General features: G+C 39.9%; 1 long non-coding RNA gene across 13 annotated transcripts; it reads right to left on the reverse strand.

Moving 5' to 3' along the window:
• Positions 1-200: 200 nt before the first annotated feature.
• Positions 201-6377, reverse strand: LOC123045683 (uncharacterized). 13 transcript variants are annotated; one of them, XR_006421546.1, is made up of 7 exons: positions 5905-6377; positions 4361-4510; positions 4076-4245; positions 3410-3973; positions 2837-2934; positions 2270-2319; positions 201-719 (listed from the first exon to the last, which is right to left on the reverse strand). It is a non-coding gene; the product is annotated as an uncharacterized lncRNA (long non-coding RNA). The 13 variants fall into 13 exon arrangements; XR_006421543.1 differs by having other exon boundaries at positions 5897-6377; XR_006421540.1 differs by lacking the exon at positions 5905-6377 and having other exon boundaries at positions 3410-3469; positions 3851-3973; positions 4361-5250.
• Positions 6378-8426: the final 2049 nt, after the last annotated feature.

Consider the following 8426-nt stretch of genomic DNA (forward strand, 5'->3'; position numbering starts at 1 on the left):
ATCATGGACCCATTGCGCGTGCCAAATCACGCTAAATCCATGTGCACAATGGAAAAAATATCCATGGTGTAATCCCCTTTAATAAGAAACATGATGGATTGTTGTCTACGATAATATGTACATACACATTTTAATTTAATAGCACAGACCCATTTAAAATCATGTATGCAAATGGCAGCCCCACTAACACATGTGCTTTGAAAAAAAATCCATGTATCAATAGACTTATTCATGGGCAGTCATGTATGCCACCTTAAACGCCCGTGTGTACATCTATTTATTTATTTTTGTACAGGGAGAAGAGTTGGGTAAATGTAGGGAGTATGGGTTGATACTTCTGGCCTTGTTCAGTTGTTTTCATCATCATCAATGGAGGAAATATCAATTACTCTTTGAGAACTTTGCCTTTTCCATGCTCTAATGCACCTGCATCTTGGTTGGTTGTGTGAATGTTCAGAATTTGTGCTTGAGCTCACTTGACGGATGGACGGTAAATTAATCTAGCTTTTGTGTTGCGGAAGAAAGACAGGGCGCAAGCTATTTTAAGTTAGGTGAACATTGCACACCACCACAAGTTTGCTCACTTATGGATGTCACTGAAACAACTTGAAAACTATTCGATACAGCCAAAAGTTCTGCAAAATCGGATACTTTCCAAAGAAAGAAGCGCCCTTTCAGCACAGGTTTTGAAGACTACATGTAACAGGCAGTTTTCCATCCTGCATTAGCAAGTAGGAGAAAATGTCAAGGGCTGAAAAAAGAAGAACGGGGTATTTAACTATGAATCTGAACTAGAGAATAGAGTTGACTGCCATACAAAACTTCCTTCTCTAAGACTTGATATCTACAATACAAGCAGAAAATCAGTTCAATATAGGAAAACTATAGTGAATACTACCTCCGTCCGGGATTAAAAGTCCCATAAAAAAGTTCTCTAGGACCAAGGTACAACGAGACTTGTGACTGAATTGACTGCAAGCTGTCCAGTAATTATTCTCTCTCCTACATGCAGCCAATAGAATTGAGGCACTCGAGTATGCATGCAGTCCATTCCCATCGTGCTCTCTCCCCTAGCTACATGCAGCCAATGAATCGATAGCAATAAAGCATGCATGCAACTACTGCGGACCGGCAGGCCTTATTAGAATGGACACGACATTGTGGCTAAAGGGCCCTATAAACCTGGATGGAAGTAGTACAATAGTAAAAAGTGTAAGAAGAAGTCCCAAGAAAAAAAATCAAAACCTTTCATATTTTTATTTTTTTGCAGCATAAAACCTTTCATATTACAATGTACTGAACATTTTCCCAACAATTAGATCATCCATATACGCCAGAGAGTCAATTGCCCATTAACTGGTCACCAAAGAACAACAATTTAAGGAGCATAAGTCGACTAATTACAACTGCAGATAAGTTGACTACAAACCTTCCTGGCTATTACTCCCTCTGTTCCCAAATATAAGTCTTTTTAGAGATTCCAACAAGTGACTACATACGGAGCAAAATGAGTGAATCTACATTCTAAAATATGTCTACATACATCTATAGGTTGTAGCCCATTTGAAATGTCTAAAAAGACTTACATTTAGGAACCGAGGGAGTACTATAGTAAACAATCGGCAACTCTAAGTATGGTAACAAAGCAAGTCTCTCGAATCTAATAACAATAGCACTAAATTGTAAAGGCTTGTGTTACATCAATTTATCCCATTGTGCGCATGAAAAAAAATGAACTGCTAGATATATGTTTCCAATCGACTATCATATGAATTCTTCAACTTTTATCTGGAGATTTTGAAGTAGCAAAGTATTCTCTCAACTTACAAAATTGGAAAGATCAAGGCTTTTGCTAAGCTGGGAGCATTCATATGACATGTTAGTCTTCAAAATCGATATCTAACTAAAAAAGAGCTTGCTGAACTGAAAACATGTACTACATGCACAACTTCTGTCAGGAAAGTGATAGTGGTTTAGAAGCCTGATCCACTAGAGTATCATCACTGGAAATTTGATTGATCATCCAAGTTGATTTAACCAGAACTGAAGGCAAACGATCTTATACATGAATACCTATATGGCTGTAATCAGAACTAAAACACGCTATTTTAAATATGGGCGGGAAAGTATAAATGAGTGCAGTATTTGGGAGATTATGATGGTGTACTAAACATAAATGTAACCAGTCAGCTTCTACAGGGAATGCAAATACTCATGAAATAAAAGAGTAGAGCACATCTTTGCAGAAATAAGGTACATGTTTCCTTACCTGTAGGCAAAATGCAACATACTATTTTATTTCTTGCAGCCCTTAGCATCCTGTAAAAATAAAATAAGAAGTCATGTTAGATGGTCTGTGAAAGCGGATACATGAATGGTACTAACATGCTATATTTTCTGTCCGCTAGCAAGTTATTAAGCAAGATCATCAAATATTTCTTTATAGACCACATGTGAGTTTTGCAAGCATATTCAGGAGAGTTATTTTCAAATTTGTAATCTTAGGACTGACCAAGAGATACTCACATCAGTCAAAATAGGAATCCTAGGCGCTAAATTTCAGATGTCCATAATTACTCCAACATAGTAACCAACCCATAATCTGTAAACTGAGTTTTTTAAATACTTGAAAAAGAAGTGTATAGGCAAGAATGTGTCTTCCATAGGTATGTTTATTTTTTCTAAAATTGTATTCAAATGGGAGTAGTATGTTAAAAAAGGTGAAGACTAATAATTTGGTATGCATATATCATAATTATTATGAATGCACCACTAGGTGTAAAAAGGCTTAATTGAAATGGCCGCAAATTTCCTACATCCACGAATGTAGCCATACCCATGGTGTCCAAAACCTTCTGGTTCTTGGTGAATACCTTGCGCGTGGTGGGGTCACAACCACTCCAGAAGAGAGCTAGAGTAAGACCTGAGCGTGGGCTGCAAAGTGAAAGGCAGAGTAGAGTGGTGATTGTAGACTGATGGTTATGAATAAAAACATACAAATCTAATAGAAATCTAATAGATTTGTTATACTTATCCAATTTGTACATTTTGTAATATAATTCGGCACTAATGCCATTACACCGTCTAGCATCATCTAGGATTTTAGCACCTCTAGCTCTAGTACTCTAACAAAGCATAGAAATAAAAATAAATACTCAATTCAGGAAGTTTTTATGAACTGTACGCCACATAAGCAATGCCCTATGTGCTTGCAATCTGACAGCCATGTGATTTTCCCATTCTTCCAAAAGACAACCGGTGCATCATTTTCACATAAAACTTGCACGCCAGGCATTTTTTTGTACAACTACGAAATGAGCAATAAATTAGGAATGTGTCGCCAATCGAAATGAAGTCCACTGCCCATAATGTTCGTAAAGAAATCAACATCATAAAGCTCTTGGACTACCTTCCATTCAAGCTGACCATAAAGTTTTGCTGCTGGAATCCTCTTTGGAGATGTAACAACCTGTAGAAAATAAGTAACTTATATGACTGGCATATCAAAAACATACTATCATGCAAAATATAGTTATGTACATTCAGCAAGATATAGATGACAACATTCTATGAGAAGAAATAACACTGTCCTATAGAGCGCAATCAAACCATTCCCAGTTCAGTTTAGTATAAAGTACTACATTACTAAAGGAGAGCTAGTTCTCACATAGGATTAAAATAAGATCAATCACGCAGGGTCTGACATTCATATAGATACAGAAATATCTATGCAACACCACGAGACTTGCAAGGTAACTGTAAAGCATGCACATGCCACATCATATACTGTCTGAAACTTGAACAGCTTCTATTTCTGATTTAAAATTGAATCCAGTTGTAAATATATTACAACATTCAACGAAGATTGCCTATTTTGTTGGGGGCCAGTTCACGTAGGCCTCAAGTTTTGTTGGGCGCCTGTTCACGTTCTTGCTTGTTACTCCTTCTGAACCTGGAGCACCGATGCCTGCAGCTATTTTTCCTCACACTAAATTAGGAATCACATAAAAAACTATTTCCCAATTGTAGCACTCAAAATTCAAAACAAAAAACATAACAAAAAAAGCAAGCTCACCAAGCTAACTCCTAGTTGAGCTTCATGCTGTCCCGCTGATGGAGCACGTCCATTGTCCGGAGGCAATGGGAGATCTACATGTAGGCAAGTATGTTGGCGCTCTCGCCATGACCTCAGACAATGCACATGGAACAAGTGCCCACAAAGCAGCTTCATTGTTGTTGTCGTCTCTTCACAGCAGATAATACATGTAACATCACTCTTGAATCCATAAATATATCTAAATCATAAACAATAACATAGTTGAATAAACTGGAACAGTGCCAGTGAAATTAAGTAACTCACACATTAAGCTCATGTGCTGTAGCTTCTGGAAAGCGTCCATTCATGCTGGAAGTTATCTTTCTGCGGTGCACATAATCCAAAACACGAATTTTGAAGTTGCGGAAGGTCTCGTACAGCTCATGGATCAAGTGCACTCGGACACCATGGTTCCTGATATGGTAAAACAAATCAGACAAGGGGAAAGATCTTCATAAGAGAACCGACAGGAAGATATCTACGAAGAAGAGCATATATAAAGACAAGTGCACAAGGTCATAGATAAGCTCCAAATAAAATGTATACACTGCCTTTTTCTCCCATTGACCTTCCGTTAGAAATAGCTTCTTTTTAAAGCCAAACCTCAAACATCAAGCACAACAGGAGACAATATAAATTTTTAGAGGATGAATCATCACACCAAAAAATGTATATAGTTAGGCCAACAACATATACACATGCATAGTGGTGAATACATACACCTGATGAAAATATAAAGGCTGGGCACTCGATACCCTTATACCCATTGCTAACATGACCCACCATGCAAACAGTCACCAAGAGAACTAAATATCAAGATAACCAGGGAAAACAAATTACTAACAGAACTATGTATGTTGTGCAGCTAATCAAACATCTCTCTAAAACAGACCTGTGAAGATAATTTGCTCACAGAATCATATATGCTTATGCAAGAAATGGAACATCTATATTAAAGAACCACTGAAAAACATTTATAAAGAACAAATCAAAGAAAGTAATTTCCTTGCAGAATCATGTATGTATGTCTGTGCAACTAATTAAACATTTGTATAAGCAGTTGCAGAAAAATGGTCCCAAAAGATTATCAACACCGGAGCACAGACGAGAGAAGAATTGGTGCAAGAAAAAGGCCATCAGGCTTCAATGTCGATCTACACTGCCATCAAAGGACAACCAATTAACATAGTTCAGATGTTTTAGTACATGATAACTTAATGCTTTTAGTGTTTAAAATAAAAGACATGCCTGTATCATTTCTCCAGGTAGATCATTTGTCCAATGAAGCCCAAGACAGCTTATTAAATCATGGGAGCTTCAGAAATCAAGAGCCACATCAATAGAGGAGTAGACAATGCAAGATCACAATTTATCTTGTCCCTTATACTTTTAAATTTGACAATTAGCTGCTCAAACCTAAAACTAAAATCCATTGACCACCCAAGCATAAGAAAGCATACTACAAATTGACAGTAAAATGGGGGCCAAATACATTAGCTTTCAAGGGAGGTGGAGAAAGTATGTGGATCCAGTGTAGTTTACTCTAATTATATGCAAATGGAACCAACAAACACACTGTAAGTATAACATGGCTGGTATTTACTTTTCTTTGATAGGAATCAACTAATAACTTTCTTCTCCACTTATTCGAGTCACCCTATTTTCCATCCCTATCTCTCGAACACACATACTGCCCTCCTCTGAGCAGCTCCCTTGAGCATTTTTACAAACAGCTAGTGCTTGCATTTGCAACCTCAAAGGCAGAGAGAGAGAGAGGAGGGGGGATGGTTGGGGATTCACCTGCGCACCTGAAGGCCATGAAGACACGAGCTAATCGAGCATGCACCCAGGATGCGAGGTCATGCACCAGCTGCAGCCGCCGTCACCCACCCACTGAGGCCGCCATGCTCAGCGCCATCGCCTACGGCGCTAGGTTCAAGACGCGAAGGACCGTGTCGAGCCAAGACGACTCCCTGGCAGGCATCCTCTCCTCTTGGGTTGAGATCCTTCTCCTGTAGCTCCCTAGAGACGAGGTCTCCTCCTCCCCCGACTTCCTCGTGGCCTGGGAAAATGAGCACCTCGGGAGGCCATGGATCTCGTCGACGGGGACGGTGGAGCTCCTGGGGCTGTGGCTATGGTGAATGAGGGAGAAGAGAGAATGGAGGAGAGAGAGGTGCGGCGGCTGCAGTGGAGCGAGGGAGGCGTGGGGGTGTGCCGGCAGAGGATTGGAGGCTAGGGTTCGTGCAGTGCGTGTTGTGTGCGCGGTGCGTGGGGCAAGCGGGTTGGGCAATCCTTTCGCACGTGAGCGCAGCTCACCCAGCCAATCCACGCGACGGACGATCCCACCAGTCATAGGCCAGAGAAAACCACCGCGTGGTGAAAACAAAATTTACCAGAGGTGAAGATCCAATGGCACAAACAAGTCAAAGGCCAGATCAGACGGCTAGAACTGCACAAAATTGGGGGAGCTCCATGGAGGAGGGTCGGCTAGCATCCTTATTGGTTTAAATGTGTGCTTTACTAGTACTCCTAGTAGCACCAGGGCATTAGATACCGGTTCGGTTGCTAAGTGTTAGTAACTCGAAATAAAAGAGCTACGAAATAAACGGAGACTAGCTAAAGGTGAGATGACGATGTGTGTTGGAAGTATTTTCAAGGTTGATGTGATCAAGCATCGCCTGCTCCGTCTACCATCGAGATTGGTGTTAAACCTAAATAATTGTTATTTGGTGTTTGCGTTGAGCATAGACATGATTGGATTATGTCTATTGCAATACGGTTATTCATGTAAGGAGAATAATGGTTACTCTATTTATTTGAATAATACCTTCAATGGTCTTGCACCTAAAAGAATGGTTCATTGAATCTCGATCGTAGTGATACACATTTTCATGCCAAAAGATATCAGATAGTAATGATAGTACCACTTACTTGTGGCACTGCCATGTAAGTCATATTGGTATAAAACGCATGAAGAAGCTCCATGTTGATGGATCTTTGGACTCACTCGTTTTTGAAAAGTTTGAGACATGCGAGCCATGTCTATTGGTGTATACACATGAAGAAACTCCATGCAGATGGATCGTTTGGACTCACTTGATTTTGAGTCGCTTGAGAAATGCAAATCATACCACATGGGCAAGATGACTAAAAAGCCTCGTTTTCAGAAAAATGGAACAAGATAGCAACTTGTTGGAAGTAACACATTTTGATGTGTGCAGTCCAATGAGTGTTGAGGCATGCAGTGAATATCATTATGTTCTTACTTCACGGATGATTTAAGTAGATACTGAGTATATTTACTTGATGAAACACAAGTCTGAATTATTGAATGGTTCAAGTAATTTCAGAGTGGAGTTAAAGATCATCGTGACAAGAGGATAAAATGTCTATGATATGATCATAGAGATGAGTATCTGAGTTACGAGCTTTGGCACGCAATTAATACATTGTGGAAATTGTTTCACAATTAATACCGCCTGGAACACCATAATGTGATGGTGTGTCCGAACATCATATTTGCACCCTATTGGATATAGTGCATACCATGATGTATCTTATCGAATTACCACTATCGTTCATGGGTTAGGCATTAGAGACAACCGCACTCACTTTAATGGGGCACCACGTAATTCCGTTGAGACGACACCGTTTGAACTATGGTTTGGAGAAACCTAATTGTCGTTTCTTAAAAGTTTGTGGCTGCGACACTTATGTGAAAAAGTTTCAAATTGATGAGCTCGAACCCAAAGCGGATAAAAATGCATCTTCATAGGACACCCAAAACAGTTGGGTATACCTCCTATCTCAGATCCGGAAGGAAAAGTAATTGTTTCTAGAAACGGGTCCTTTCTCGAGGAAAAGTTTCTCTCGAAAGAATTGAGTGGGAGGATGGTGGAGACTTGATGAGGTTATTGAACCATCACTTCAACCAGTGAGTAGCAGGGCACAGGAAATTGTTCATGTGGCACCTACACCAATTGAAGTGGAAGCTGATGATAGTGATCATGATGCTTCGGATCAAGTCAATACCGGACCACGTAGGTAGACAAGGACGCGTACTACTTCAAAGTGGTACGCAATCCTATCTTAGAGGTCATGTTGCTAGACAACAATGAACCTACGAGCTAGAGAGAAGCGACGGTGGGCCCGGATTCCGATGAATGGCTCGAGGCCATAAAATACGAGAGAGGATCCATGACTTTGGAAGAAATACTTGATGGTTGTAAGGCCGTTGGGTACAGAGATTTTAAAAGGAGGACAGACAATGATGGTAAGTATCGCCATTAAGAAAGCTCGACTTGTCGTTAAGATGTTTTCCGACAAGTTC

Source organism: Triticum aestivum, chromosome 2B (assembly GCF_018294505.1).
Source record: "Triticum aestivum cultivar Chinese Spring chromosome 2B, IWGSC CS RefSeq v2.1, whole genome shotgun sequence".
Taxonomy (NCBI): domain Eukaryota; kingdom Viridiplantae; phylum Streptophyta; class Magnoliopsida; order Poales; family Poaceae; genus Triticum; species Triticum aestivum.